Here is an 18,364-nt window from a genome sequence, read left to right as displayed (position 1 = left end):
ATACTGCTGTCTAGATACTCCTTTGCCTGAAATATAGGAACTTTACCTTCTGGTAGAATCATTATATATATGTTATCAGTTATAAATAAATTTTTATAAGGGACTAGCAAATTAAGTAGTTTGGATTTCTTGAAAGAATATATAATCTCTTTACTTTTTCCCAATTAAGCAATTTCAATATTTTAACCTCATCAAACTGCATTTATAAAAAGGTCCCTGGATTTCATAAGTGTCCTGCAGTACAGTTTGCTGCACACCACATCTAAACAAATTAAGGTGAATGTATGTATATAGGTATCCCCCCTCTCCTTCCCAAGAGAGTCTCAAATGAGCCAAATATTCAACTGATGTAAATCAGTGTTGTTCCAGATACTTTTAGACATGATATACTGCATTAAATCAACAGTCAGCCTTCTACAACTGCCTCCATCACTATGCCTGGTTGAAGCTGTAATTAAAGTCTGTGTTGCTCAGGAGTCAGTACCCAGCAGCCTCAGAGGATTAATTAGGTCTGATATTTATTTCTTTTGATACAAAACCCAGATGTGTGCAGTTAAGCCAAAAACCATAGGGAGAGCCATCCTGCTTTTTTTTCCAGTGGGCAGAGGAAAAGCAATGTTGCCCACCCAGAATTAAAGAACAGAGGCAAATAATTATCATCATGGAACAATTTGGCAGCAGCGTGGTTTCATAATCTGCTAAGCCACTTTACCTGCCTGATTATGAAATAATTCAGATGGCCTCAACTTTTTTTTTGTTATTGTTGTTACCAAGTATTGTAAATATATATCTATATGTGTGTTGATTTATTTGTCTGAAAGCTGGGATGAAAAATATGGAGGGAATAGTCTTGCTCCCTATGGTTATAGAAATAAATCAGCTTGTATTTCACTTGAAGTATGTGTTCCTCAATGTGTTATAAAAATACATGCCCATTCAGTAAAGGGTTTACCTTGAAATTAATTAATGAGACTGGAAAATAGCGAAAACACTCTAAATCGTTAGCAAGTGTAGTACCAGCTTTGCTTCCCACAATGGAAGGGACATCTCCTGCAGAAGAATGTAGTTCAGGTTTTATGCTTAGAAAAATGTAGGGCTCAGGGAATTTCTGATATTGATCTTTGTGCTGTGGGCACCCCTCTGGCAATACTACCTCACTCAGAAAATTCCGCCAAATTGGGCCAGCATCAGGTGAATTCACATGAACCATGAAACAGCTCCATATGATACCAATTTGTGCAGCATTTCTTATTCAGCCTTTTCTTTCAATGAGAAAAATGATCCACTCCCATAGATATAATTCTGATTTTTTTTTTCATTATAAACAGAAAAACAGCAAAAAAGGGGTGGTTTCCAACCTCCAAATGAGACCTGATTTTTGGGGTGTGGGGGTTATTTGTGCCCAGTCCATGTCCCCCCTTCTTTTTCAGTGATAAAATATAAGAAGCAGATCTTCTTACAGTAGAAGGGGTAGGGATCACCCAAAAACAAATATTGAAAAGAACTACGGAATGATCAGACCATTAAGAAATCTTTCCCCTCGTTCCAGTTCAAAGAAAGCTCTGAACATTTTTAAAATAATATATGAAAATTCAGGAGTTATTTTCTAATAATTTCTGTTATTCATTTCTTGTTGTGTACCTGGGTATTGATTCAGAGTAATGAGACTCCCACTGATTTCACTGAGTTTTGGATGAAGTCCCTCGGAGAGATTTGAGCCAGTGATCTAATGATAAAAGACTGGAAAACCCATTCCTTTTCCCTTATGCAGCTAGCCAGCATATTATACTGGAGATATGCAACATTTTTCCCCTCTGAATAATACCTATAGAACTTGGTGAAGACTAGTTTTTCTCTTTCTCACTGATTGCATCAGTGTATTTTACAGTATCTTCATACATATTGGTTTGCAAGGGAAAAAATGGACTAGAAAACAGTAGATTGATTTTTTTATTATTATTATGTTTCTGATTTTTACTTTTTTTTCAGGTAGACTTTCAAAAGCAGGCTTTTGCATAGTTTCCTGGAGCATTTCCTCGCTGCTTTGCAGCTCGTTAAGCTCAATTTCTATGTTTTTGTTGAGGGTTTTTCAGCCCATCTATGGGGCATCTCACAGGTCTCCACAGCTCCAAATGTCAGCTGAAAAAACAAGCGCTCTCTTTTCAGCTCCTCCAGTTGATGCAAGACACATCATGACTCAGGCAAAAAGGGGGGGTGGGGGGGTGGGGTGGGTGGGGGCGGGGGGAGGAAAGCAAACCCACAGTATTTGGGGTTAGGAGCAACTGCTACTGGTAGGTGTCCTAGTCCTCCTCCCCTTCCAGGTTCTGGAGAACATCAGCCAAAGTGACCTCAGCGAAGGGGTACGACGTCCCTCCCCGCTCTCCCCAGGTCTCTGCTATGCTTAATACTGTCAGAAAAGTCTCCAGCAAACATTTGTAATTGCAGGGAGAAAGAACACTGCTGTCTTTATTTTTTCTAACTTGACATCTATCAAATTTAGTTTAAGTGTTCCCCTGGGTCAGTCGAGTTGCTGAGCTATAAACTAAAAATAATTAAAATAAAATATTAAAAAAAACTCAAGCTTGCTTGCCAGGAGCGTATCGTTGGGAGTTAACAGCTCTCAATCATGTATTTCGGAGTGTTAGAATAGCTGAAATAAGACAGACAGGCTTAATACAACATAAAACTGTAATTCTTTGATGTTTTGATGCTACAGGATTGATTCTTGCACTTCAGGGCAAAACTGATTTCTGGGACAGGCATTTGGAATCTATATGCATTTTTTTTGTTTGTTTTAATACTACAGTTGATATGAATTTTATAGGACTAGCTTAACGAAAAGGAAAGGCAGGGGAAGGTAGAAGGAGTCATTCTGATTAATACCTTAGATAATAAAACCTTGCCCTGACAATTCCTATAAAACAGCAGTTACCTTTTTGTACTATAAAAGATGACTTTGTCAATTTATTGACCCCACCAAAATTGGAAATTCTAGTTACAATGACTTAAATTTTGGCTTAAACCTGACCAGACACACAGCATGTTCCCAGACTGGTCACATTCATAAATGTCATAAAAAACATACTTGTTCTCTGACATGCACGAAATAGAATTCTCAAACAAGACATCTCTAACCAGAAAGGCATGAAGCAAAAATCTTTAACCACGTGACAGAAAATGAGGACTGCTAAGAATGGTATTTTGACATTGGTGGACTGCTGAAGTAAAGCTTCTCTAGGCATAGCTTTAACATTGTTTTTATTATTTTTATTATTCTTACTGATCATAGTAACCATGTGAGGTAAAACGAAAAAAAAAATAAAAATCAGTCAAAACATGGTTCAAAAATGTTGTGTAGGCTGTTCCAGTATAAATTTAAAGAGAAAAAATTAAGTCAAGGATCACGTTCAGGGGATCTGAGTAGAATCAGCCATCAAGATGTGCACAATATGCAACTAAAGGATTAACCTGGGTTGTCTAGCCAAGCCCATCTGCATCTAATGCTTTTGCTTTTCATTATGTATCTGCTGCACTTTAATTATAGATTTATTCTTACACCTAGTGAAAAAAAGATGTAAGTTCACCTCACTTTTTCACTACAAGCATGTTACCATTGAAAAACAGTCCGTTCTGGAAAATGACATTTTTTACAAAATGTTGGCATCATCAATACTTTTATGTTTCCTTTTAAAAATCAGTGACTTCGTATTTCTACAGACACTGTTAAATATAACAGTATTGTCTGTCTGAAGACGATAAAGCCATAAAGTTGAGAGGATTGCCTGCATTCAACCTTCAAAAACAGACAATTCATTCTTTCAAGCCCTAGAAAATAGGAATAATTTTATTTAAAATGTGACATTGCAACTAGCTCTAAATCAAAACCAGACACAATATCAATACTCTGTCGTTGTCAATACTGCCGAAACACCAACCCTCCCCAGCTTTCAGCTGAGTCTGTATCTCACCTCCGCAACCACTGCGCTCCTCTGATACAAATTGCCTCTCCATAACGAGGGGCCAACTGCCTCGCAGAGGGGATGCCCCGGAGTCAAGGGAGCGACGCCCACGGATGGTTTGGTCCATGGCTAGCCGAGGATTTGGAAATGAAATGTGCTCCAGCGTACAGACGAGAGGTGGTTGGGAGTTTTCCAAGGTACTTATTTGGCGGGGTGTCACAGAATGGCAATTTGTTGAAACTGAAACCATTCACAAGGGAAGGTCTGTCTGAACAAAGCTCCCAACTCAGAGTGAAAAGCAAAAACAGAAAAGCAAGTAAGAAAACACACACAAAAAAAAAAAAAAAAAAAAAAAAAAAGGAGGGGGGGGAGGTGGGGACGGGACGGGGACGGGACAGGGGACACAACAAAGAGCAATTAGAGAAGCTGCCCCTTTCTGCCAGTCCTGGAGGAAAAAGTTCTGGGGTCTGGCTTGCCATGACTCTTGCCTTTCTCACTGCAAATGGCAATTTATGCAGATTTTTTTAGAACAAAATTACAAAGTCAAAGTGGAATAGAACAACAGAAAGTGCATTCACTCAGTCTGATCTCTTGAAATGAACCATTCCTGGACTTCTTTAAGTTTTGATTTTTCACCCAGTTCCATGGCCATGTTTTGTGTTTATCGCCACGACTTGCTAAAACTACATAAATTCTAATTGATCAAAAATTCCTGCTTCAGCCGGTAGCACATGATTAAGCAACCAGTACCTGCAGGAAATGTTGTGTGAAGCCTATTCTTTACTGGAAAATTGCTCCCTTTATAATCCACTTTTTCAGAAAAGCTACCTGCTGTTTAGGTTGACTTCTGATGCGATGAACTCAAGGTATTTTAGGACTTTAAGGAAAAATGATGAAGAATAAATGATTCCCTCTTAGAACTTACAAGAGCTGCCTTAAAACCTTAGAATACAGTAAAGAGATTTTCCAATAGTGCCAGAGGGTATTTTGAGTGAGCAGATGCTGCCGTTCACCTTTTTTACAGGCATAACAGAATGTTTATGATTCAGTCACGACACGCTTGCTCTGCGGCAAGGAATTATGACCTAGCTGTCCTTTGCCACTCATTTCAGTGAGATGTTTTCTGTCCTCTGGGACTTTGCCTTCCAGTTCTTGAAGGAGGAGAGAAATACAAGCAGGCTGTAGCAAAGATGTACGTGGTAAAGTCAGGCTTGGTATGAGTACAACTCTCCTGATACCCAGGATAATCGCTCATTTTTGTATCAGATCTGGTTTTGGTCTTGTGTAGGTTGAACCCATTTGCTATGGTCCTGATATATGTCAGGCAGTAAAGACGCATGAGTTACAGCTGCCGTAGGGTTGGTCCTGCAAGGTGGGAGGATGGAGACCTTCAGTGGAGGTGGGATGTAGGCGAGCGGGATTGCGCAAATCTGGAAGGCTGCTGGCCGTCTAGAAAGAACATATAATATCCCGAGGGCTGCAAATATTGACTTATTAGCTAGCTGTAGGTAGATTTGGCTGCGGTCTGGCCTGGGATGAGTTTAACCCCTGGCTCAGGCAAATGGGCTTTAAGCAGTTCTTGATCCCAGAGGGAGCACCTGACCCTCCTCGAACGCTGTCACCAGCATTGTGGTTTTCTCCATCTTTGTGTCCCACACCCAGTGGAGGGAAGAGCCAGGAGCTGTTATCCCTCTGCATTTGCATGCAAAAAGGGAGGCAGATTTTAAGATGTCCTTCCTGAAGAAACACTATATTTCCTTTCACCCCCATATTCCTTTTCCCCCTGTTATCTCCACCCCAGTTCTTTCCTTACCACTAGCCCAGAGAGGGAGAAAAGAGAGAGAAAGAAAAGAGAGAAATATGCTGCCTGGATTGGAAAAGTCATCTTTTCCCAGGAGCAGCGTAATAATGTTAATGGAAGGGAGAACGGGAAAGAGGAAATGTTTCGCTAACGTGGAGAATTTCTGGCCTGGGTTCTTTCTGAGGCCTGTTTGTCAGGGGGAAAAGGAAATTGGTGGCTGGATGAAATATGAGCTGATGCAGCTGCAATGCCTTTAAATACAAGCTTTTTTAGGCACACTGGTGCTTCAGTTTGGGGATATAAGCAGATGCTGAATGCCTTTCCCTACTTCACATGGGGCCTTTGCGTGCTGTGGTTTTAAGACCAGTGTTCAGGTGATAAAAAAAAAAAAGGAGGGGGGGGATGGGGAGGGGAACAAAATGTCATTTTCGGAGAGGCAAAAAATACTTCAGGCTCTTTGGTGTGTAAGTCATAAAGGGCTTTTTGTGCACGGGTAGTCAGTGCAGTGTCAAGAGAAATCACTTGCACAAGGTGGAGTAACACTATCTGAAATTAAATTCTGGCCTCCATTTACAAGTAACACTTCAAGGTTAAGGAAAAAAAAAAAAAAGCTTTTTCTTTTCAAGAAATTGAAGGGAACTAAGAGACGTCCCCTCCTCTCCTCCAAAAACATGCCCTAGGTGTTCTTGCTATCCATAACACGACAGCCCCAGTAATTAGCAGAGCTCATCAGCCAAAGCTAATGAGCGCACGGCAGCTTTGAGCTTTGTACAGTGGGGTGAAACCCGGACGGAGGTTTAGAGCCGCTCTGATCTGAGAGGGTCTGCACTGGAAAGGTTTGAACTCGCGTGCTATGGCTTTCCAGGCTCTTTGAGCATGGTTCCTATTTACACTAGGTTTCCTTAGCATAAAGGGGCCTTCAAGTGGGCATGCAGTGAAGGAATATTTCAAGGCAAAGAGCATGCAGAGCAGGCTCTCACTACCCTCCTTGCACCTTCCTTGGAACAAGCCCCTCACTGTTTTCTTACAAGGGTGAAATGCCAGATGTAGCTCTAGTCCGAGGTGGAGGAGAAAGGCTTTGGCTCTCAGTCCTATCAAAGCTCTTTTGCGCTGTGCTGGTGTGCCTCAAGGACCTAAGTAATTACTTACGAGTTTTATTCTGGATCCATTTTTTTTACTCCTGTAACGTAATTTCTGATTTCTTACTCTTTCTCCATTGCTGGAAAGATGAAAATTCACCTCAAGCTGGCCGTCCGAGGTGGAAGTTGTGCTGGCACGTTCTGGAGATGTCATTGAAATATAAATAGCAAATAGATGATTAAAAATAGTTTGTCCCCTTGAATGGTTGCTTTAGAATTTAAGGATTATTCCCAGCTTCTGAGACCTCCTTGGCTCAGCCCCGGCTGGGACTTTTCATTTATTTTTTCATGCCAGCCTCTGTTCCTCACTCTTAAGGAAATTAAGGTGCACTAAATGCCCTGCAAAATCTGGCTTTTTGTCCAAAGACAAAACACAGCTTTCTGTGACAATATTTATGAACTATATTCTCATCCAGCTTACCAAAGTCCCCAAAGAAAATGTTTCTTACTGTTTATACCTGCTCCTTTGCCAAGCAAAGATCGCTCAGACCGTAGAATAATCTCCCAAAAGATGTATTGGAAACTGGGTTTGGCCTGTTCAGTGTAGCTGAACTGATTAATGTAGCTGGTTGTCATTTTTAGAACTAATGATTTTTAACAGAAATGGTAGTCTTTAACCCAAAAAACTTTGTCCTAAGCTCTTGACTTTGTATTCTTTCTTTCTTTCCATATTTCCATAATTTCTATTGAAAGGTTTTGCTATGACTTGTTTACCAAAAATGTTTCAATACTTCATTTTAATCCAATAACCATTTCAGAAAGAAAATGAATCTGTTTCAAAGCATTATGATTTTTTAAAGGATCTATTTTGACCTGAGAATATTGAAACTCAGGCTAATTGCAAACACAGGTTTTCAACAATCAAGTTTATTTTCTCTGCAGAAAACCTCACCCATATGCCTGCAGGGAATAGCTGCATTTGCCAAATCCAACTTTTGGTGCACAGAAGAAGTGGGATATATAAATAGAAAGTGTAAGCTTTTGGATATACAAAATGGGTTTGTAATTTAAGGCCTCCCAGCCGGTGGCAACAATTGTCCATGTCTTGTGGGGTGTCAATTTTCCCTCTTCTCTTTATTTGGCTCAGCAAGCCACCTTCTGCAATCACAGTTTAAAGTCTTGGCTTATGCCTCCTCTGCCTCCTATCTCACATCGAGTCGCTGTCGTCCTGTGGAGCTGCAGGATGCTATCCGCTAATCCGATGCTGCAGTCTCCAGGCCTGCGGTGGGATCTGAAAAAAAAAGGGGGGGGAGGGAAGCTTTCCTAAATGATATACCAAATTACACATTATTTCACTTGACAAACAAAAACTCTTTTGTGGTTAGCAGAATGAATCGTGTACATCATAATTTTGACAGCGAGTACTGAGGTTGAACTGGCTCTTTAAACAATTTCCCTGTGTACGCATTGCTGTTCCAGTTCAATGCAAGCATATGGCAAACACAGAAACTGTACTTACTGATGCCAGGGCATGACCAAAATCTATAATAATGTTGTTTACTTTCACCAACTCTGCAAGAAAGAATGTAGCCTCATGCACTTAAATGACCTCAGAAGAGTCACACTTTTGCTTTGTCAATAATTTACTGAAAACATGCGTTGCCCCTTGGAAACACAAGGACCGAAAATGTTTGCAGTAACTGAGTCAAACTCTTCTATACAGAGTCTTGCTTGTCTGCTGGAGAAAACCTAAGGAAATTCTCTCCATGACGTTGGTGAGAGTAGAGGAAGGCAGCAGACAAGCGCAGCTTGTGGAGAATACTTGGCTTATGCTCTTTTTGTTGTTGTCATTTCTGATAAAAATCATAATATTTCAAAGTCTTCTACAGACAGAGCTCTGCCAGCTTCCTTCTCCCACTAAATTGGCCGTTCTTGAGTGCTGCCAGGAAAGAACGTATTTTAGCATCCTAGCGCTGCGTGGTCTGGCAGGCAAGCGTTGGGAGGCTGAGGTTGTTGGCCACTCCTCTGCAGAAGGTTGTAACACCCAGTGCTCAAGGGGTTTTTTCTCCGCACTTTTGTCAGGCACTAAAGCAGCCCTAATGATGGGGAGCCACGGGACAGTGCAGGCTTTGAAATGCTCAGGGAATAAACAAACCCAGCTAGCTGCCTGTGGAAACTCCAGCTCTCGCAGAAAAAACATCCTTCTTCACAACCAAAATCAGAATGTCAACAGGAGGATAGTCTTCATTTCACTTTGGTTCGAAACATCGCAAGGAAAGAAGAGGGACAGCCTGAAGGGCCAGGATCTCTTAGATGAAGATGTGTGTTGAGGGAACAGGAGTCAAGGAATTTGAGCAACGTTGCGGCAATATAATAACTCGGATAAATTCTAAGTGACAGCAATTGCGAAGACTAATGCTGCTGAGGTTCAGGAGACACTGTGTAAATGGATCTGCATAAAGTAGTTTTCCTGTTGTCTGGAAAGCATGCAGACATGGACTTCAAGCATCAAAGTCTTAAAGCTGTGGGGAGCTGAGCTGCACTACCTCCCATTCCAGGCAATGAGAACCAGGACACTGCATCTGATGGCAAGTTGTTCAAAATCAAGATTCCCTCTGTTGGAGACAGTGTTTGTACAAGGCTGAAGCAGGATAACCTATTGGTAGAGTCATAAATACTTCTTTCTGGAAGGAGAGAACATCACTAATCTACATTTCCTCCTTTTTATGCTTCGTAATTCACAATGTCCTCTCCCATTTCTTAGTCATCAGAGCTACATACTATATGCACTCCAAAAAAACCTGATAAAAATTCGAGAAACCAAAAAGCTCAGTACCCAAATAGAAATCAGATATTTTCCTAGCAGTTAAAACTCAATTACAGTTAAGTCACATGTTCACTGCACTCAATAGCTCATAAAATGGGCAATGAACTCACCAGGTACTCAAGTATTGGATGGATGAGAGACGGCAGCACTGGGAGGTGGGCAGATATCCACCCACAGGGGCTCAGCCTTTGGGATTTACTGAGGTTCAGCCTGAGCCTTGGCTGTCTCTGGGTGGAGGCAGAGCTGTACTGGGCTAATAAGCCCAGCTGGAGTCTGTCTGGATCTGCAGAGAGCTAACTCAGGTTTTTCTGCAGCCATGCTAAAGTCAGCATGCCAGAAAACAGAGCACCCGCAAGTGCTCGAGAGCTGATTTGTACGTCTGTTTAGGCCTAGGAAGAGCTAGATGTTGCATGGGCACAAGCATCCTGAGGCACTCCAGGGGTCCGGCCTCCAGCAGTTCCGTACATAAAAAAATCATCAAAGAATCAGCTGTGGAAAGACATTTACCAATTTGCCTGAACCAGAGAAGTTTATAAATCTTTGCAGCCATTGTACTGATGGTGAGTCCTTGCACCAACTGGGGGAGATACCCACGCTTATTACCGGTCAGAGATACTCTCAAGAGTCAGATCCAAAGACCAAGGAAGTCACTGAAGTTGCTCAAAGAGCTTTGGGTTTCATTGGCATGTACTGTATGCAAAGACCCAGTGAACAGATTTTGTTGGAGCCACGGAAGCATGGGTGGATCCAGATCACACTGCTCTGCTCACCTTGGAGCAAGCCCAGACATGGAGATTTCAGCCCCCAGCCCCCCCAGTGTATTGCTCAATGGTTAGGTTTGGTTTCTGCATGCGATGTGCTCCTGGCTGGGACAGGGCCACTACTAATAACAAAAATGCGGCATCAGCACGGATCATGGCCCTTTTACTTTGTTTTTTTTTTCTTCCTTTCTTTCTTTTTGTCTGAATACACATAATCTAAAGCATAAGGTCCCATTACGGACTGGAGGTGCACACTTTTATTAATGACAGGTTGTCTATTCTTTCAGCTCAGACCTCTTACAAATAGAGGGTTGCCGTAGTAGTAGTCAGGTCAGGCAGAACTTAACTCTTGTATTGTTTTAATTTTGGTGTTGGAAATCCAAGGGTTTGCAGCAAAGGGATGTTTCTAGCAATTCTGAAAAATCACGTTTGAAAGCAAAACCACACTTTGCTCACTTGGGCTTAAGATTAGTTCCTCTGAGTTGACAATTTACTCTTTCAACTTGTAACCTAAGATCTTTCTTTCACCTCTTTGGGTGACTCCAAGATGAATTAAGTCTTCTCCTCTGCCAAGAAAGCCCCAGTTCTACCAGCAGAAATGTTGCTAAATAGGGGATAAAGGGGGATCTGATTCATCTCTTAACAAAATATGTAAGTGTAGAAATAACACCACTGAAATTAATGGACCTAACAGAAGAAATGCATCAAAGAAATGTTCTTTCTCTATCACTACGTGGTTATGCAGATAAACATACAGCCACATTTAAGCCTTTCAAAAAGGTCAGTTAAATGATTCCCAATCTCTAGTTTCACATGACTTTGCAGCTTCTTGGTTCCAGCTCCGAGGAGAAGCAGAGGTGCTGAAATACAGAAAGATAGGATATCCTCTTTGTGTCACTTTTCCTACTGGAAAGGGGAAATAATGGAAAACTTGTAAGAAGTCCTGTTCTCATGAGACTTTCAGCTTCTTTATTCAGACCAAACGATCCTGGCTAGTTCAGATAAGGTTACTTTAGCTATTTACCCATTGTAAAGTAAATTATCAAAAGTCTTCAGGCTTGTCCATCATTAGCAAAGGTTGAAAAATCCCCCCTCTTTCCCATGACAGGGTTAAGAAAACAATGTCAAAATCTCTTTCAGGATCCAAAAGATGCACAATTCGGTGCCAAAAGCATTTTAGTAAAAACTAGCTTCTCCGCAGCTTTTCTACCTATGCATGCGTTTGCTTCGGAAGTTGTAGGAGTTGCAGGGAAAATTGTTCAGGCACATGCCTATTCAGTAAGATATCCTGAGGTCTTTAAAAAATTGACATCTTTTTCTGATGGGATTTTTTCCTCCTTGCTTATCACCTCTACATTGAACCTGGCAGCATGCTTAGGGCAGTGCCCCATCTTGGCCGGCCGGGCTGCACTCCCCGTATGGAGCCACCCGCTCCCAGCCTTGCTGGTGAGCAGTCCTGCTGCTGGAGGGACAAAACCCTGCCGGAGCAAGGTAATTCACCAGTCTCCTCTCACACCCCTCCAGACAGCCTGTCCTGTCTCTTCAGCTGCACGTTACACCAGGCTGAGCTCCTACACCGAACGCTGCTTCTCATGCCTTATCTTTAGGGTCTGGCAGAAGAGAAGAGGGACAGGGGGAGGGAGCTGAGCTCCCCCCAGCACTGCCTATAGCAGGGGCCCATGGAAACACCAGAAGAAGATTTGTTGCATCATTTGGCAATTTTTCACTGCTCTACTGTACCTCTCTGCTCAGACACGCTTTGTTTATTGTGTGCCCTTCTAATCCTGGCACTGTCAAAGCCTGGTCCATTAAGCTAGCATTATTATGATTTATTAGCTGTGCATGGCTAACATAGTGTTATGACAGTTGGGATGAGATTAGGTTGCAGGTCAACCTGCTCCTTAGACTGGAACATTTTCAGGTCTCTTTGGATCTAAGGGTGAGTTTTAGACTGAGGAAAACCCAGAGGAGAAAGAAAGGGAGGTATGTGGTGCTTCTCCATCCTATACTCACGACACCTCTGATAAATGGCTAGAGAAACCTACTTGTTAGAAAGCAGAGGTGGAAAGAAAAAAAGAAAAAAAAAAGTATTTGATGAAGGTAGAGGAACAGTGCTCCTTCTCTCAAAACAAGAAGCTCCCAGACTGAGAGAAAACACACTCACATTTTCCAGTCCATGCCTAATTTCAGACATAATTTATGAGATCAAAACACCTTGGTGATCAGAAGTAGGTACTTTGTGCATGTTTCTCATTTCTTTCCACTTCAGTGAAAATAGTTGGGTAGATGTTCAACCAGACTTTTTGTACATGCCAGAAATCCCAGCTATTTGTACCAGAACCCTCTCTAAATCAGAACAAAAATGTTCTCTGGTTTGCCAACTTCTAAGCACCTTCTTTTATTTTGCCGAGTAATTATCTCTTTGTTTGTCCAGGGGAATATCTAATAACTCCCTGTTCACGGAAGGGCAGTGACCTCCGAATGAACCAAAAATAGCCCATACAATAATTTCAACAATATGCTTAATATCTGATTTGGGGGCCCCTTTGGGTCTGATGTGTTACATCACTTGGCACAGGGGCAAAGCGGAGCAGGACAAAGCATTGACCCTTTCCCAGGAGGAGCAGCAAGTGTGTGCTGGCTGGGAGGAGGAGGGCTGACGGTGCTCCCCCATCAGTCACCCAGATCCACTGTCGTTCAATGCACACATCCAGTAAATTGTTTCAATCAAGTTGCGGTTGGGAGAAGTATGCTCCGTATAATTCGCTGCAGCCTCCTGCCTGTGGACTCCTCTGTTTATAGCATGGCCTTAATTGCTTTTTTTTTCTCTTTTTGCTTGACTGAATTCGTTTAGAAACACAATATAAGCTAAATGATAAAATCCTTCATAAACCACTGATAGCTAAGCATTGCCTGACTGGGACAGACAAATAGCCCATTTAGTCTGGAATCCTTTATGCTTCTATAAGGCCTATAATATGTCTAAATTGTGCAATAATATAGCACACAGATAAATTATTCCATGGCAAAATCTTATGTATTAAACCCTTCCAAAGTGCAACAGAGTGTAGCAGGCAAGATGATTACAATAACTGGCTTCTCTTCCAAGCTCTTTAGAGCTGGATTTCTGCATAGCCCTCACTAGTCATTCAGCCTCAGCGAGTCTCCGTTCCTTCCTCCTCTTCTATCTATCGTCTCCATGGCACTGCTCTGCTTCCTGCCTGTTAAGAATAAGCTGCAAACTTTTTCTGAGCCTATATTTTTATTATCACCTAAGTAACGTGGCTTTGATCTCAATAATGATTTCAGATGGCCTTGTAATAATTAATTAAAAATAGCTTGAGTGATATTTTGACTTCCATAGGACCAAAATCCTTCTGCCTAATCTTTCAAATCTACCTGCTTTGGTTATATCCCAAAGCAGTGAGTGCCAAAGATTAACTATATACCGCGTGATACTTTTTCCACAGATTTTAAAGTGTTTCCCTTAAAGGCAGTGATATTTTTTTCTTTTTTTCTTTTAATGGGAAAGCAGTGTCATTAGTACCAGGTGATTCATTTAAAGCACAATTACACAGGGAATTCAGCTAATTGATTGGATAACCCTAGATTCATTTGTAAAAACACAATCCTCAAACCTGAAGTGCTTGGACTTAGTGGTAGCCGTGTACCGAGAAGTTTACTTTAAAAGCAAACGTTTAGGTTAATGGGATCCATATGATATGAATTCCTAATAACTTTACCATGGGTGGGCTTATCGAACTGCTTATCATAACAGAAGTCGGGCCATTTCAAAGGACCTTTCTTCTGAGACTTTCTGAAGACTTTTCTTTCACCCCAGATCTATAGAAAATTCCACTAACTCTCCATTGAGAAAATATTTGAGCTCCCTCTCATGCCATGATTCAAAGGGATTCTTTTCAAAATGTGTATTTTTTAACCCTTTGTCAGCAGGACAAAGCATTTAATAGAGGTGTGTGGTTCTTTGAAGGGGGAAGAGCTCTGAGCAGGAGTGTTTGCTATGCTGCTGCTCTCAGGTCCCGGAGGTTGCATTTATGTATAACAGTGGTTGGGAGCTTGGACTGGAGATGTTAACTTGCCTGTAAACTAAAAGAAGAGCTTGAGGGTAATTTGGGCTCACTCAAACCCAGGGAACTCAATGCACATCTTCCAGCTGACCTCTGTGGGCTTTGAATCAGATCCATAGAGAAATTCTAACCACTATTTCTAATTACAGAGGGGAATAAATGAGAACAAACATCCCCTAAAGAGGCACTGGAACATTTAGCAATCAAAGGAGCAAGGCCACTGCACAGTTTGAAGACAAAATTTCCTACGCAGAACTGAATTGTCTTAGAAGCAAGCTGAGAAACTTCTGCTACAGTAACTAACATTTCTTAATTTCTTCGTACTTTAAAAAAAAAAATTAAACCATATTACATTTGCCAAAAAACGTTACTGGAAATTGGTCTTCTTTCTCAATTATGCTGAAGTTGATTGTATAATCTTTTTCCCAATATAGCTTTTTTAAAATATAGAAAAATATAGAAACAATTTTAAGCAGCTAAACATGGCAGTGGAGTTTTATATAAATACGTGTGTACGTGCATTTAAAGAGAAATCCAGTATCCTGACAATCTCTGGGAAACAACAAGCTGGCAGTGTCACGGCAGGTATGAAAATTGCCATGACGTTAATTGAAGACAGCATGATAATTCTATCATTATACTTTTGGTATTTAAATAAAACAGAAACCCTATCACCTAGCAGAAGAGAGGGACAGCACCGTAAAACATAATCGTACGGATAAGGGTCCTGCTGGGATAGCTGCATGGACTGAAAAAAAGAGAAGAGATTAAAACCACTAACTGTAGTCATACTTGGCATTGACCTATGGGGACATTAAAGTGATCTACAAATATGTGAAAAAGAGTGATCAAGGGTAATTATTTAAGATAACAAAAATAAAGAGGGAGAAAGAGAATTAAAATGGTCCAGTGTGAAGGAAAGAACAAAGGTTATGTTTCAAGGAGAACTTCGGAGAAAGCATCACTCTCTTGCAAGAGGGTTTCCAGTGGCGCACGCTGCTGTCACCATTCATGATAAATCAAACTAAATGCAAACCTCATGCAAGATTTTGGTACAATCTAACCAAAAGATCTGTAATTTTTTAAATTAAAAGGAAAAAGAAAAAAAAAAAAAAGCTGAACACTACTTTGAGTGTAAAATGTGAAATTGAAATTAAAAACCTAATTCTAAACTAAGCAACCTGTAAAAGTTTCTAGTAATCACCATCATCCCTGTCTGCAATGTTTGGTCATGCCCTCAAAGCTTGTAGAGTGGGGTTTTCTTAAGTCCTTAATCATTTGCCCTGTACAACCAATGTCTAAAATAGTTCCATTTCACTGCTGTACATGCTACCCATCCACAATATTATTGCAAGGAGGTGTATTTGTGATGGCTGTATCCCGTTACAGCATGAGGGATAACGGCCTGGCACATTAGGAGCTGTACAAGGTGATGAGAGGCCAGTGCAGAGTCCGGCGTGTTGATGTACCGAGTTTCCAAACATTAACTAATGCAGAAGGGAAGTCGACACTGGAAAATCTTGTTCTTGATCGTGGTGGGACAGCTGAACACTTCATAACACTATCAATTAATATGCTGCAGACACTGGTCTTCTCAGAGGAGAAGGCCAGGCTGGTTACAGCTCGGAGGTGGGCATGTTACAGGAAAAGATTTGGATTTGTTGGCAAAGAAGTGTGGAAGATGCCTGTAGGTTGCTTGTCAGCACCTCGCCTGGCCTAGACCAGGTGCCTTAAATCATGGGATGCAAACCCACACGTGGATATACATGGACACAAAAACAAAATACCAGATGCTCTACAGCTGTGTCCTTCAGACCAACACTTGGTTGCTTCTCTCTTTCAGGGGGGATGAAGAGAAACCACTGAACCCCATCATCCAGAAGACCAAAGCCTTTAAAAATACCCAACCCCAATTTAGGTAGGGATTGTGAAAGTCCCAGAGACAGAATTATCCACAAATCTTGCCTGTAGGAGGCCTCAGAAATAACCAAAAATGTTTGGAAGCTACAATCTCTCATTGCTGGGCGGTAAGATTATTGTGTTAGAGGCTTAACGGGCTTGAGAAAGCTGGGCTGGAACAGCAGTGAAAGAGAGAACAGTGTTTATTGAGCAATAAAAGAAACATTATGTTTCATTGCTCAGCCAAACTGCCCTACAGAAGCAAATCCCCATGCCTTATAATATGGGGTGTAATAAATACTAATACTATAAAGGGGTCTGCTGGAAACAACCAGCAGGGCCCTATCACAGTGTAATCAAGCCTCCCGTTAAATTAGCGTCTCGCTTGTGCTCGCTGCTTTATTGTCTGACGGGAGCAAGCGCCTGGAGGTTCTAACGCCGGCTCCGGTGGGGTTCACCTCCTGCACGGCTGCACTCTGGTTACCCTCTCTCGGGGACATCTCTCCGAGGCCAGGGTTAGGTTTCCTTCCAAGGATTAAGTGGTAGGCTCATGTCAACAAGGTGGTCGTGGAGATAGAGGCAGCGCAGGAAGGACTCGTGAGGCCAATGAAGAGAGATCCAACTATTTCAAGGCAGCAGATTAATCCTGATAATGCTGCGTTGGGCCATTTTTTTTTCCCCTGGTTGGGTCAAGTTCCCCTAGCAACCGCAAAGCCTGCCATTAATAAATTTTAAAAACTCAATCATAATTTCCAACCTCTGTGCCCTTTTCAGAGGCAAAAAGATAAATTGAATATAAAATGAAAGCCTTGCTTTTTTGGCCTTTGCAAACCTCTTCTTGCTTTTTCACTTTCCTCCCCATAATTCTGCGTTGCTGACCTTCTTCCAGTCACAACGGTCTCGGGAACGCATGCAACATATGGACCTCATTGTCCTATAGAGCGAGGAGGGCACGGGGATACCTTTCCCATTGACCTTGCCCTGCGCAGGCTGGGCTGCATTACTGACGGCATCTGCGCAGCTCTACCTGGGCTGGGCTGCAGCAACGTTTCGTCTTGAACCTCGGTCTGATATTACAATTATTATCGCAAGTTGAGCTGCCTTCCAGGGTTTCTTTGGAACAAAAAAAGGGCCTTTTTTTTTTTTCTAACTGAATTTTTTGGCTAAAATTTATGTCTCTGCTAAGATGATTTAGTTACTGGATTCTGTAAGTAAGGAGTGGTTGAAAACCAAAAGAGAGAAAAATAGGAATATATCTGAAGATGCTTTAATTTTCAGAAACCAGAAGTAACTGAAGAACAGTTGTTAAAAATTGGAAAAGTGTTAGGTTTGGGGGTTTTGTCAGTAAACAAGAACATTTCTGTGGAAATTCAGGGGTTTTCAGCTGCTCACAAAAATCACTGGAGAACTACCACACTCCAACCACCTCTTTTTTATTTTCTTCTGGTCATATAACACCAGGTTTCCATTTGCTGGAAATAAATGAGGAAGCCATGGGGTATCCCTGCTCTTTTTATTCACGCGAATAATCCCATTAAAGTCCACAGGAGTTCTCATATCCAGTGGGCAGGTTCTGACCCCAATTGTTTTAACAGTTCTTTTTATTCACACCTCATATTCTAGCTAAAAAATCTTACAGATCTTGACAGAAGGCTTAAAATCATGAGTCTGCCCAACGACAGAGTTAGTGTTATGTCTGCGCGCTGTTCAGTTGACTTTGTTCAGGTAAAAAGGAGGAGAAAATAATACAAGAAGAAAAAAAGCGTTGAGGGTAAACAGATGGCAGACGTTTGGTGAGTCAGCCTGAAACCATCATACACTTCCTGGGAAATGACGATCAACCCATTTTTTCCCCTCTGTGCCTCAGTTTCCCCACCTGTACAATGGGATTTATCAGGCTTCCCTTTCTCAAAGAGTTGTGCACATGCAGCCACTTGTAAACTTCAGGTG

At 41.6% G+C, this 18,364-nt stretch overlaps 1 long non-coding RNA gene across 5 annotated transcripts in view; it reads left to right on the top strand.

Moving 5' to 3' along the window:
* Positions 1-18,364, top strand: part of LOC308073065 — a 146,933-nt gene that overhangs the window by 27,985 nt on the left and 100,584 nt on the right. For all 5 annotated transcript variants that reach the window (XR_013931887.1, XR_013931888.1, XR_013931889.1 and 2 more), the window contains one exon: positions 14,665-18,364. This exon is cut by the window's right edge. This is a non-coding gene — a long non-coding RNA (uncharacterized lncRNA). The remainder of the gene's footprint in view (positions 1-14,664) is intronic.

This window comes from Falco punctatus (assembly GCF_963210335.1).
Source record: "Falco punctatus genome assembly, chromosome: 14".
NCBI lineage: Eukaryota > Metazoa > Chordata > Aves > Falconiformes > Falconidae > Falco > Falco punctatus.
The sequence above is the reverse complement of the archived record's forward strand: the minus strand, read 5'-3'. Positions and strand labels throughout refer to the sequence as shown.